Source organism: Falco naumanni, chromosome 12, assembly GCF_017639655.2.
Source record: "Falco naumanni isolate bFalNau1 chromosome 12, bFalNau1.pat, whole genome shotgun sequence".
Lineage (NCBI taxonomy): Eukaryota > Metazoa > Chordata > Aves > Falconiformes > Falconidae > Falco > Falco naumanni.
The window spans coordinates 12496031-12509056 of NC_054065.1; the positions used below are offsets into that span (position 1 = coordinate 12496031).

Sequence of the window (13026 nt, forward strand, 5' to 3'; positions counted from 1 at the left end):
TGCTCTCGTACTCCTCTGCTGGGACCTGACCTGGTCCCGACCGCACTGCGCTGCAACACCATTGCACAACCACGCCTACGTGCTCTTAAACCCCTTTGGTTAAACGTGCCCAAGAAAACCCTCTGGGTGCTGTGTGCGCATTTGAACAGGCAGGTAGGAGGGCGCTTGCTGAGGGGTCCCTGCGCACTTTGATATCGGTAAGTATCGATGACTACACAGGAGCGCTGCAGGAGAGGGAGACGGGGTTAGGTTGCAGTCAGCGGAGCAGGACACGTGGCTCTCCCTGTGCCGCTTCTCTCAGAGGTGAGAGCTGTGGTGTGGAGCGAGGGCTGTCCGGGCTGAGGAGTTAAAGGTTGTTGCTGGAGACCTGAATGCTGAGGCAGGGGAAGGGAGAACAGAAACCCGGGTGGGATTTCAGAGGGGGGGGAAATGGGCATGTTCGAGGAAATGGGGTTTGGTTTTGCACATGAGTATCACAGACAGAAGCAGGCAGGGATGGGTGGGAGTGAAAAAAGTGGGTACAGAGGAGGGGGCAGGGACCAGAATGGAACCCCAAGCACTGTGGACCTTGGGCACCCTCCTCACTCAACAGTGAAGGCCTCCTGTCCCACCACCCGCCGCAGTCCCAATTCCCAGTCTTGCTCTGGCAGCCCCTGGGCTGCCCAGGGTGATTCAAACAGAGCAGCTCTATTTGCGGACCTAAGAAATGGGTGTTGAGGAGGGTATTCCTGCATTTGGCTTAGACCCTGCTCTACTGGGCTCTGATCCCTGCCGTGCCATCCCTAGAGGCGTCTCGGATGGAACAGCTGCTGGGGCAGAATTAGGAAGGATTTTTTCCTAGCCATAAGAGTCCCTCCACTGCTTTTCCTTCTGGTGAAGGAAATCCCACAAAACAGAGACATGGGGTGGGAACAGGAATGACCCATCACTATAGTCTCTCCCTCCGATGTCTGCTGGCTGCAGGCTCCCTTCCCTGCCATCCTTCCAATGCACCATCACTGCTCCCAGACAGAGGGAGGAATTACCTGTCAAAACCAGCTGGAGCTGCTTCCCTTTCTTCCAGTGTCTGGAACCTGCACCTTGGAGACAGCCGGACATCAGGGGTGAGGAGCAGGTGCTGGGCTGAGGGAACAGGTGATGTCGCCTTTTCTCCTCCACCAAGGAGCCTTCCCCGGAGCAAGAAGAGAAAGAAACTCTTCCCTGTGCAGAAGCCCAGAGAAACTCACCCCTTCCTGCCCACTCTAATCCCTCGAGGGAGGCAAAGGAGTGGCACAAAGCAGCTGGAGAAAGACTGCAAACACCTCCGAGCTGCCAACTCAAATGATCATCCTCTCCCACAGCTCTCGCTCTGGGTCACCCTCTCCGCCTTACGCACGGCACCAGCCCGGGGTCTCTGGGTTAAAACAAATGTTCTCCCCCATCCCACCCCCCTTGCTTTTCCCATTCCACCCCAGCCCACAACAAACATCAGCAGCTCGCTGGCCCTGCAGCCATGTAACCCAACCCTGGCCATTGTTCCCCCTTCCCCAAGGTCTATATTTGACTCTGCGGCAGCACCGTGGCTGTGCGTGCATGCGTGTGTGTGTGTGTGCGCGCTCCCTGCACACGCACGCTCCGATATTTGTTCAGAGCCTCATTCCCCAGATGCCCGGGATTACTTAGAAATAGCTTCCATGGGCAGTAGGTGTTTGTGCCTGCAGCAGGGAAGTGGAGGGGGCGGGTAAAAGAGAAGGGAGAGGGTGAAAGTCAAAGGTGGAAAACCTCCTGGCTCTTCCCTCCCAGTTTGCACCGTCTCTGCGGAGCGTGGCCGGGTTGACAGATGACAACACATACACTCAACAGCGGGACAGGCGGCAGATCTGGGGAATGATGAAGAAAATGCCAAGCTGTGGTCTTGATGAATCCATCCTGTGTCACCCTGCCCTAAGTTTTGTTCTCTGGTGGCAACAGTACAGTTCAGCCTCCAAAAGCCCTTCAGACCTTCCTAGGTCTGGTGGCTGAGGCCACCAGGAACAACACTGGGGAGGGAAATACCTAATTCCCTTAGCCTGGTGGCTTTGCAAGGGAAGGGGTGCGTCAGCATATGGGGGCTGCCCTGGGATTCACCCTCTGTTTCAGTACTGCATTAAGGGTAGCCATCCTGGGCTACCCTGGGATGTATTTTGTGTTTTCCCAAAGCCTCCAGGAATGCTGCCCAAGCCCAGTGTCACATTCCCTGTGACCCTGGAGTCCCTGAGAACACTGCCTAGGCTTGGCATGAGCCTCTTTTATTTGCATCCTTTGTGGCTTGCCAGGACACACAGCAAAATCAGAAATAAGTGCAGTAAAAACAAACAACAGGAAGGATCGCCTTTATCCTAAACACTGATGATCTGGGGAAGTCACTGCCGCTGGGTAACAAGAAAAGGCATTAATTTAAAAAATGACTAGACATCTATATAGATAGTGAGAATAAATAGGAATGAAGTCCAAAGAGCTGTAAACCCTCTTGCTCCAGGGCACTGAAGATGAGCTCTTCGGTAATAGAGTAAGGAGCAGCTTTCCACAAGGGCAGGTTCTTCAGTACTTTTGTGCAGAGCAATGCTTGTACCTTCCCCTGAGCTGTGCAGAGCCGGCCCTGGGAGGGGAAGGATGCTGGGTATGAGCAGGCTCCATCCATCCTTACCCACTGGACAGGGTGGTGGCCCAGCATCACCAAGCCCAAGGGAGGATGGACTGTATGGGTGCTGCAGTGGTGCCTCGGGAGGTGATTCCTGGATGTTCAGAGCCAAGTGTCAGCCCCCATCCAAGCCTCTGACTGCCAGCTTGCCTCACCTCCACTCCACGCCAGTGTGGGGGGTCCCTCATCATCATCGGGGCTGCTGCTTCCTGAGGGGTGTCCGTACCCTGCACTGGCCTCCAGGAGCTGCTCCGTTGGGACTAGCTAAAATTTGACTGTCTGCTGGGCTGCTCCAATAAAACAGATCCTCGGAGTGTAGGAGAGTGCATGTGTCATAATAGACTTGAGCTCTGTACCTGGCAGCCTCCAAACCTGCTGTGAGGAGCTGAGAAAGTAAGCTTAAAGTCATACATTGTGTTTATATTGAGATACAGATTCCTTGAATCCACCCTCAGTACTTTTGTCCAAGACAGGACAGAATCATCAGCAAAACAAAAAAAGAAAAAAAGGAAAAAAGAAAGATGAAATACTGGAGTCAAAAGAAATTAAATTTGAAGAGGGAGGGAAAGAGGTGGAGGTATATATGGAGGGCGGCTAGAGAAAAGGTGTTTAACCTTGCTCTCCCACAGCTCAAAAGACTGAGTCATCCCCCTTCAAAAAACCCCATTGAGAAGGTGTAAGTTTCTTGTTTTGCCCTGTAATTTCTGATTTCCCTCCATGTGTGTGTGACAGCTAATTTCAGGGCTCTCCAAGGACATAAGACTTCAGGGGGTGTACCTGTTCCCCCCAACTGCTTTCCGCTGCCAGGAGGAGGTCTGGAAGGACCGGAGTGGGAAGGAGATGTGTGCCAGGCTTTCCCTTTTCTGGCACACACCCACAGGTGCCTCGAAGCCCACCTCCAGCCATCCCTTCTCTCTTTCCCTTTCCAGCTGGCAGCTCTAGCAATGAAACCTCTTAATCTCACCAGAAGTGCGCAAGCATTTAATGGGAGTCTCTTGAAGCAAATGTTTTGAGCTTCCTTGGTGCTTGCCTCTGAGCTTGCTCCTGGGTATTTACAGAGGTTGGCATCTCCTGGTGTTTGCAGCAAAACCTGGCAGGAGAGCCTGTTGCAGTGAATTTCAAGGTCATTTTACAAAACTGCGGCCTGTGCTTAGAAAGGCTTGAACCCCGGGTGCAGAGGAGAGGAGTCCATAATTAGCAGCCCCAGGGGATGTAGATGAGTGTTGGAGGGGAGGCTAATTGCAGACTGACTGGCTCCTTGGCCTTCAGCAGCTCCCGTGAAGCAGGGAAGCAGTGTGCTCAGCCAAGCACCAAGCGTGTCCTAGGGAAAGGTAATTCCTCCCTGGCCTGCCTGGACCCGTCCCTATAAACAACGAGAGCTGCACAGGGAGAGCAGTGCTGCAGATTTCACAAAATAAAAAAAGTCTCTGTGAGCTGCAGACATGCGCTAGGCACGCAGAAGGGCTCCTCGAGAGACGACACACAGCCACGTGCCTCTACCTGAAAGAGCCAGCGAGTCCCTGCTCTGCCCTCAGAGGGCTTTGGGGGATCAGCTCCTTCCCCCCAGCCCTGCACCCTGGCAAAGTGCTGTCCCAGCACCTGGGCATGCAGTGTCCTCCCCTCGCACATGGGCTCTGCCCCACATGCGGACGAAGCTCCATCTGCCTGCGCATGCTGGGGTGAGCCGGCGTCATGCCTAACCCCTCCACCACCTCCCCATGCACTCTGGTGAGACATCCTCCCCCTTCCTTTCCACATACTTTTAACTCAGTTCATTTCAAACACTTTATTAGCATGACAAGCTAAACAAGTTTTGACAAAGGGGAAGGAGGCAGAGCTCCTTGAGTCTCGGTTGGAGGCTGACACTGTGACTCCAGCCTTTGCTTCCCGTGGGGAAAGTTCACCTTGCATTGGAGCAGCTGTCCTGTTCATTGGGCACATGTGCCATTTCTCTCCACTCCTTCACCAGGCTGAATCGCTGGCATGGGAGGGTGGCTGCCCTTCAGTCTCTGTGGCATGGCAGCACCCATGCTGGATTGAGCACCCACTGGGGCGAAGGCTTTACGGGGAGTGCTGGCAGGGCACAGACAAGGCTGCTGGGAGGAGAAACCGTGCAGTGCTGGGGCAGCTCCTCCTGCAGGGACCTCACCCCAGGGAGCAGTGGTAGCTGTGGTGTGGGTCCCAGCTGGGAACTGGCTTTTTCTGGCAGAATACCCTGTATAAGGTCACAGCCTGGTACCTGGTCCCTTGCGGAGCCCTGGAACCACGTAGAGTAAGAGTTGGAGGCACCTGTGCAGGGCTCAGTGCAAGAGCTGGGATCAGTTCACCAGGTGAGCATGGCGTGGAGCTGGTTACAAGCAGAAACGAAGGGGATGCCACAACCAAATACTTCAGGCCAGAAGACCCCAGCTTCTGCTGCCTGCCCCCAGCAGTGAAGCTGCCAGTGCAAATTGCGTGCAGAGAATACAAATCCACTGCTGCCAGGCTCTGTGCTCCCTGCGCCACGATTAAATTCTGCACTAGGGACCAGGCAAGAGGCAAGAGCAAGATGTTGCTGCACTATTTCATGGCTAGTTAGAAATGGCCAGTAGGGGTCACTGATATCTATTTATTTTATTCTATTTTTATACATATGCATTTATAAATATACAAAAAATGCATAGGCAGCAATTGTAATGAGGAAGTGTTGATGTGCAATGTATTAAGTATAGGATCCCCAAGGTCGGGCGAAAGTGCCCCTACATATGTCTGAAATACCAGCGGTAGCTGTGCATCCCTCTCTGCTCAAACCCCGTGATGGTGTGAAACCACCAAGCTGTGCCAAATGCCAGAGTACTGCGACGGTGGGTCTGTCATTGTTCTCCAGTTCTGCCTTCATCCTTCATCCTGTATTGGCAAAGATGCTTTGAGAGAGATTCAAGAGATTCAGAGATTCAGGCCTTGGGGGCAGGATATTGTGCCTGCTTGTCTTTTTGTGCAGTGCCCAGCACAATTACATCCCAACCGTGATGGGTGCCTTTAGGCAGTCCCATAAGACAAACAGCACTTTGGATTGGGATGGGTCAGAACACTGCTGTTCTTCTTCATCCACTGTTGCTGGGGACCCTGACAGCAAAGTGTTTGCCTGAGAAAAAACTCCAGGAGTTTTTTGAGGGTTGCATGTTTGTGTTAAAATTGAGCCCCAACCCACACTCTTATGTAGCGGGATGGACTGAATTATACACATGTTTGTTGTTAGCAACTGTTTTACTGGTGGGTTGTATTTTTCTGGTAGATGCATGCTCCAGGCATACTGGCAGGATGTGTTTGGCTGTCCAATTCTGCATCCACAGACTTGTTTGGCTGTCCTACGCTGGCAGTGCTTCACTGATCTTATTGTTCCCCAGGTGCTGTTGGTTTTGGGTGCTGAGCTCCTCGTGTACCGGCATATCCCAGAGTGCAAGCTCTGCTTAAAATACATCTTGGGTTTTTTGGTATCGGTGGGCTCAGACCATCCAAGAAACCTCTTCTGCCTCTGAGGGTTTCCCAGCTGAGGTCCATTGGGGAATCCTCTGTGCAGCTGGAGTCAGAGAAGTAGTGGAGGAGGTGGTTGTTTCTTAGGAGTCCCTTCAGGAGTGCTGCACCCCAAGCTGGAGGACATGGGACTTACGCAACTCTCGGGCAGGTGTCAGCTCCGAGCTGGCCACCAAAGTGTGGTCTGGCACCCACCATCTTCCCTGCTTGACCTGCATTGGTGGGGAACTTGAGAAGACCAAGGCTGCACTGCCTTCTCCTGGTGGGGAGACATTATTTCTGGCATCTACCTCTCCGCTAGCCGAGACCGTAGGCACTTCAGAGGGATTTGTCCCTCCACAGGGTGGCACCTGCCCCTCCAGGGGTTCCTTTTATACAGTTACAGGGGTCTATATAAAGTGCTGCCAGCTGGAAAGTATTTTGAAGAGATTCCTCCCTGCTCTTCACTAAGGGTCATAAATTCAGATGGTATTTGAGAGAATCTCAAATGTACTTCCAGGACTGTTTGCTGAAGGCTTTACATCCGCCAGAGGCCCTTAAAATAAAAGGATTATTGGGAGTCAAGTGTTAGATTACCTGGTGCTTGTTAATTGAACTTCAGAGGCTTTAGTGAGCAACTGGCTCTAGCAGGGAGCAGCACTTTGGTATTAATGGTGTTATATAAATGAATATAATGTAACCTAACGTCATGCTTCCGCATCATGTCACATCTCTGGGCGCAGGGCAGCGGTGAGTCCAGCTAACAAGCATACCGGATACAGGAAAAGGCAGGGTGGATGTGAGTGGAGAGGGAGAGGGACTGGGAATCCAAGGCCTTTGGGATCCGATGGAAGAGTGGGTTTTGGTGCTCAGAGCAGGTGACTGGTGTTCAGGCATCACGAGTTCGGTTCCTGCCTCCCCTTTGGCTGTCTGACCTTGGGATTTGATTTTGAGAGGAGTTGAGCTTAATGGAAGCAGTAAATGCCGAGACCATCTGAAAATCACTCTCTTCTTCCTGTGGGGCTTACTTCACCTAGGCTTGCAAAAAGCTTGAAGATCCTACTCTGACAGGTCACCAAAAGAAAGCAAAGGACTCTAATCGTTGCTGCCATCAGTGCACACCCACGGAAACCTGAACAGGCCACAACTGTGAAGGCTCCAAGGCAGCAAGGCCTGGTGGAAATGAGAAACCTCATCAGCTATGAAAATTTCATCAGCTGGCGCGGTGGAAGCAAGAATCTGGAAGTGCAGAGCAGATGGGCAGCCTGGATTCTTGGAGCCATTGTCCTTCTGCTTGTTATCTGACTCCAGCACAGGGAGGATTTGGAGAATTTATGGGGGCACAAGTACCGAAGGCTTTCTTGAAATATCCCTGGCTGACGCGTGGCGTGGTGCAGACGGCACTTGCTGTGTGTGCAGCAGACGTTTTTGCACAATATTCCCAAGGTCATGGAAGAAGGGTCCTGCTGAGCACCTGTCTTTTATTGTGTAAGAGGGGGCACCACTTGGGCAGAGTTTCCAGTGCTGTGAGCCTGGTACTACCTGAATGCAAATCTGAAGGCTTAATAAACGTAGGACATTGAGGAACATCATCCAAATACTATCAGGACGTTTCCTAACCGTGCAAATTTCCTCTGGACTAGGCTCCATTATTTATCATGTGAATAATCAACTCAGGAGGTGTTTATAAAAGAAATGTTAATAGGGAAGGGGAGCAGAGGGTGAGTGTATGTGCCAGGCACAAGAGGCAATGGACAAAGTACCTGTGTGAGCTCAGAGTGGAATAAATGGGGCAATTTGGTTCAAAATTAAAATATATTGACTTCTTCAAGTCCCAAGGCTAGAACAACAGATGGAAGGCTTTGCAAATAAAGGCCAAAGCACATTACAAAACTGTGTCCAGGTTTGACGAGCTGCTATCTGCCTTTGACTGGTACGTGTTGTACTCTGCCCCTCTCCTTTAAGAAGCAGGCAGTTATCCTTGGGGGTTTAGGTGGGCTTTCCCATTTATTCCTCTTCCTCCTTCTCCACCTGGCCCCACAGATGGGATACTTCCCTAGTGACAGGTTGTGCTATGCCCCAGACTGTCATGATGTTTCTCACAAGCTGAATCACGTAACAAGGGAAAGGAGCGGGTCCTGGACACTGGCTCCCAGTGAATTGTCCTGGCTGGCAAAGACCTGAACGGAGCAGATCACCTGCCATCACTGTGAGCCCATTTTGGGTCCTGACTGCACCCACGGGCTCCAATTGCTGTGACCAGCCTATACATGTTTGGTTTTTTTTCCTCCTGTCATCTTCATCAGCTCAGGGGTTTAGCTGCCTCTTTGTAGGGTCTGCTCTCAACTGCGTAACCTCGGAGGCAGCCTGCAAGGTGACCAAGGGCTGGAGCAGCCAGGAGCAAAGGCAGGGGCAGGTTCTGCATCCTTCCCAGCCAGGCCAGAGGCCTCTGCCAGGGCCTCGGCCCACCCCGCCTCGTTCTGTGCATTTGCAGACACCTCCGCCGGGCCACCTTCCCCCCGACGGCACACGGGTGGTGGTCTGCTGGCCCACCCCTGCGCCGTGCCCTCGGAGGTACTTTCTGAACGGGCGTGTCTCACCAGAGAGACGTACTGAACGCGAACGTCCACGCAGCGCCCCGCGGGGGGGCCGCGGCCGCAGGCCTGTCCCCGGCAGGGCCGCGCGAAGGCCTCAGGGCAGCGCCGGCGGGGAAGGGGCCCGCGCAGCCAGGCAAGGCTGTCCCGGGTGGAACCGAACCTACACGGAGCCGCCACCGCCGCCTGCTACCGTGGCCCCGGGCCCCACCAGACCGGAGAGGGCAAGCGGGGCCGGCCGGCACGGGGGCAGCGCCCGTGGAGAAACACCGTTCGCCTCGCCTCCTCCTGAGGGGAGGGCACCGGCACCGGCACCGTCCCCCCCGCCGCTGCCGCTCGAGTTTGCTCGTCCTGCCCCCCACCCCCGCGCGCCCCGTTGGTTTCGTCCCGTCGCCCCTCTCCCCCGCCCCTCCCCTCGCGTTGCCGCGGTGACGGGGGAGACGCACCGCGCGCCCGCCGCCGCGCCTGGCCCCGCCCCTCCCGTGCTGCCCGATGACGCAGCTGCGCTGCGGCGTGGGGATTCCGCCGGATTACCCGGCGTGCCCCGCGGCAAAATGGCGGCCTGAAGCGAGAGCGTGGGGCCGGGCCGAGCGGGGCCAAAGTTTGGGGCGGGCCCGAGGCGGGGCTGAACCGGGGCAGAACCGGCCGCAAAGTCGTTGGGACCCCGGGCGAAGCCGAGCCCGACCGGGTCAGAGCCGGGCTGGGGCTCCGGGGGCGGGGAGCGGGAGCGCGACCGGCTGGGGACCGAGCCCGGGCCCGGGCGGGGGCCCCCGCGCCCCCGGGCCTCGCCGGCCTTCCCGGGCGGCCTTGGGGCCGGCGCCCTGCGAGCGGGGGGCTCTCCCTGTCCCCGTGTGTGGCTCGGGGCCGGGAGGACGTGTCGAGTCCCTCGAGGACAGCGGGTCCGGGTGGGTCGCACCGTGGGCAGGGGGAGTCAGCCAGACGGGGTGGGTGGCAGATGGGGACCGGGGGCGGCAGGGCGGGAGGGCCACAGCCTCTGCCTCGGGGAAAGGGCCGTTCCCGTGGGGGAGGGTGGTAATGCCACCGCCTTAGCAATCAATGCGTTAGGGAGCTCTCTCTCCCGGTGGGAGACCTGGGGCGGGGGGGAGCAGAGCAGGCAGGGAAGCCGCAGGCCGAGCCAGGTCCACGCAGGGTGTAGCCTTGTCCGGGTGATGGAGAGGTAGGTAGTGTAGGGGACAAGAAAGCAGTATCTGTGCAGGGAGCATTGCTGGAGTAGGAACTGCAAAGTGGCACAAGTCTAGGCCAGCAAGTGTGTTAAAGAACCAGAGTTTTAAGTGACAAGAGGCAGAGTTGGAAGGGAGCGAGGGGTGCTCCCCTGGTGCCAAACCTGTCAGGGGGGAATGGGAAATTATCTCCCAGGCTGGACACCCTCTGTAGTGCAAGGAATGCTTCCTACTATGGAATTAGTGAGCAGCCCCTGGGAATATGAGAAGAGTTTAAAAGAAAAACAGGTGAACAATAAATATGGAACTGCACCTGGCTCTGGGCTTGAGCAGACTGCCTGTAGCAGAGTAAATGATCAAGTGCAAATAAATGCATTTTTAGATGGGCAGGAGATTGCATTGGTAGGCATCAGGGTGTGCAAATGATATGCAAGTCTGGCAAGGCTGAGAATGACCTAGATCTGAGAGATGCCAGGTGGATGTTGTCCGCTGAAAAGAATCATCCATCACACAGATAGTTCTGTGCCAGCGAAAGCTTTTCAGAGGTACGCATCTCTGTTTTACAGATTCAGAGAAGGAACTGGGATAAAGGGCCTACGTAAGAGGAAGCAATGAATCCTTGTTGAAGCATCAGACAGCAGGTAAGAAAGACAGAAATGAGCTGATGCTGAGTCAGGCCGTGTTCTTTTTGGTCCCACTACTTGAATTTTTTTGAGAATATGTGAACCACACATCTGAAAAAGTTGTCTCTCTCTGTGGCATTTTCTGCATCGTAGTAGGCCTGCATTGCCTGAATTGAGAGGCCAGGTTGTGAATGAAATGAGAGTGACCCTGAAAATTTCAGTAAGAGCTCCTGAGAAGTTCAAACAGAGATGTAAGCCAGTGCTCTTTATGTGCTATCCAGAGAAACAGTCTAAAGTCTGTTCTGTCAGTGCTGAAGTAGCTGTGTTCTCTGTAATCACAAGAGGTCTACCCAGCCAGAATCCCAGTGAAATAATTTCTGATGATCCTGCTCTATTAATAATTGCGATGCCAAAGTTAGATAACTCTAATGATCCTATGTTCTGTTAGGTTATTTCTTCCACCATGTTATTGTTTTTACCCATATTTTAACCGATCGCCTGATGGGTGGTGCAGGTGTACCGCTGGCCTTTCTATCCTCTCCTGAGCTCACTGTTGAGATCCAGTTTAGAGGGGCAGCTGTGTGGTACCCAGCAGCCATTCCTTTGATTATACTTCTCATTTACTTGTTAAATTACTTTTAGTACAACTCCTTTCTCGTTTATTCACTTCTTAGTGAATCGCTGCAGAAAGCGCATGTATCCTAACAGTGCGTTGCATACAGTGTGCTTCAGCTTCTGGATGTTACATCAGCATTTAAGCTAGCAGGTCTTAGCTGTGCTATCAGGAACTTTTGGCTTTTCATTCCTTCCCAGGCACCCAGTGCTCTTGAAATCGGGGGAATGTATATCAGCAGCACCAATGGAGTTCCAAAGTACAGCCCATGGCTATCTTCTTTAATATTAACAAGGCATTGGGTCAGGAGGGGATGAGTTACATGCCAAGACCTGTTGCCTCCTCACACCATTTTCTGAATCAAAGATGACTTTGCATTCTTTTCCAGTCTGTTTCAAGTAATTTGCTGGCTGCTGCTAAGTCACTTGCTTTGTGGCTTTCAAACCCTGAATTTTTATCTCTGCCAACCATTCTAAATAGAATCATGTGGTATAGCTTTGGAAGAGGTATAATCCTTTCCAGGTCTGCCCCCTTTTTGTCCCGTAGCAGTACAAATAAAGTCAGATGGGACGAGTGATTTTTGGTCAACATGCTAGTGCGAATGGTACCTGAGCTGGCTTGGAGAAACGACTTGTGGCAGCTGGTGTAGCATATGAAGTGCTTTTAAAAAGATGAAGAAAGCCAAGGTGTTTGAACGATAGCAAAATAAACAAGTTTCAGTGAAATGTGACTATATTTCAGTGGTAGTTTGAAGCAGACTAGATGTGTGTTCATCCTGGAGGCTGATGATTTTTCTGAAGGTGCGCTCCCTAACCTGTTAAATTGTCAGCTGTGTTTTATGGAGGATCCACTGAAAACTGGACTTTGTGAGATTTCCATGTGTTGCCACATGTACAGCGTAGTCCTGAGAAATAGTTCTGTGAGTTAGATCATAAAGGATTAAACATGTCGTGTACTTGTTAGCAAGGGCCTAGCTTTTACAGTAGAGCATGACAAGAATAATGTAGTAGTGACTAATAACTCTCTGCCTTTCATGTTGCTGGGAGAAATACAACATGTAGGGGTCTCAAATGAGTTGGATGTGATACAGATTTTGTGGAGGAATCCTACCCTCAGAAATGAGGATCTGGCTTGACACCTTTTTGACTGATCTGCTCTTTTGACTGGGGTTGTCAGGAACTGGCATTGTCATAATCCAACAGATGTCCTTGGCTGTTCAACTTGGTTGATGCTTTGAGAGTAGATTTAAGGTCCTGAAGCTGGGTACATTCATCTCCTTGCTTGAAGGCTTTGGTTGGGAAGATGTCTGCTTATTGTATGGCACCTTGAGCTATGGATGGAGTGAGTCTTGTGGCATTTGTGCTAGCTATGCGTATTTCAAGTCACTAGTAACTGGGTAAATATGATCCTCTCTGGAATTCATTTTACACAGGACTGCAAAGGAGCTACATGTGTAATCTATGCAAACAGAGCTAATGCCTTAGGGCATGAAATCGTCCATCCTGTTTCTCTGCCAGTTCCCCTACCTGAGGGCTTTTCCTTAGATCTAGATTGGCTAGTGATGTATCTGTAGTAGTAGTTTTTTACTTTTTTAAAAAAAGCAGTTACTTTTTAAAATGGAAGTACCTTTACAGCTGGTTGGAGGGGAAGGATGACCCTGCGGTCAGAATTCTGAACTGCAGTGTAGACTACCTAATTTATACCACAGATTTATTGTGTGAATGTGTTCAGATCATTCCTGCTTCTTGCTCTTCATTCTTCCATTGCAAAATATGATTAATGCCCATCTTACTGGGGATTTGAGGAAGAGTCTGTGTCAGTAAGACACTTGGATACTGTGGTGTTGAATGCTTTAGTAAAGCCT

The 13026-nt window shown here is 52.4% G+C and overlaps 1 protein-coding gene across 3 annotated transcripts in view; it reads left to right on the plus strand.

Annotated features, from left to right (window-relative positions):
- Nucleotides 1-9285: 9285 nt before the first annotated feature.
- The window catches only part of TJAP1 (tight junction associated protein 1), a 40055-nt gene continuing 36314 nt past the window's right edge, over nt 9286-13026 (plus strand). For 2 of the 3 annotated variants that reach the window (XM_040611961.1, XM_040611963.1), the window contains exons 1-2: nt 9286-9433; nt 10493-10567. The gene's annotated coding sequence lies outside the window, so the exon portion shown is untranslated. Of the gene's footprint in view, nt 9434-9725; nt 10568-13026 lie in introns of those variants that run through there. The other variant, XM_040611962.1, reaches the window with a different exon arrangement.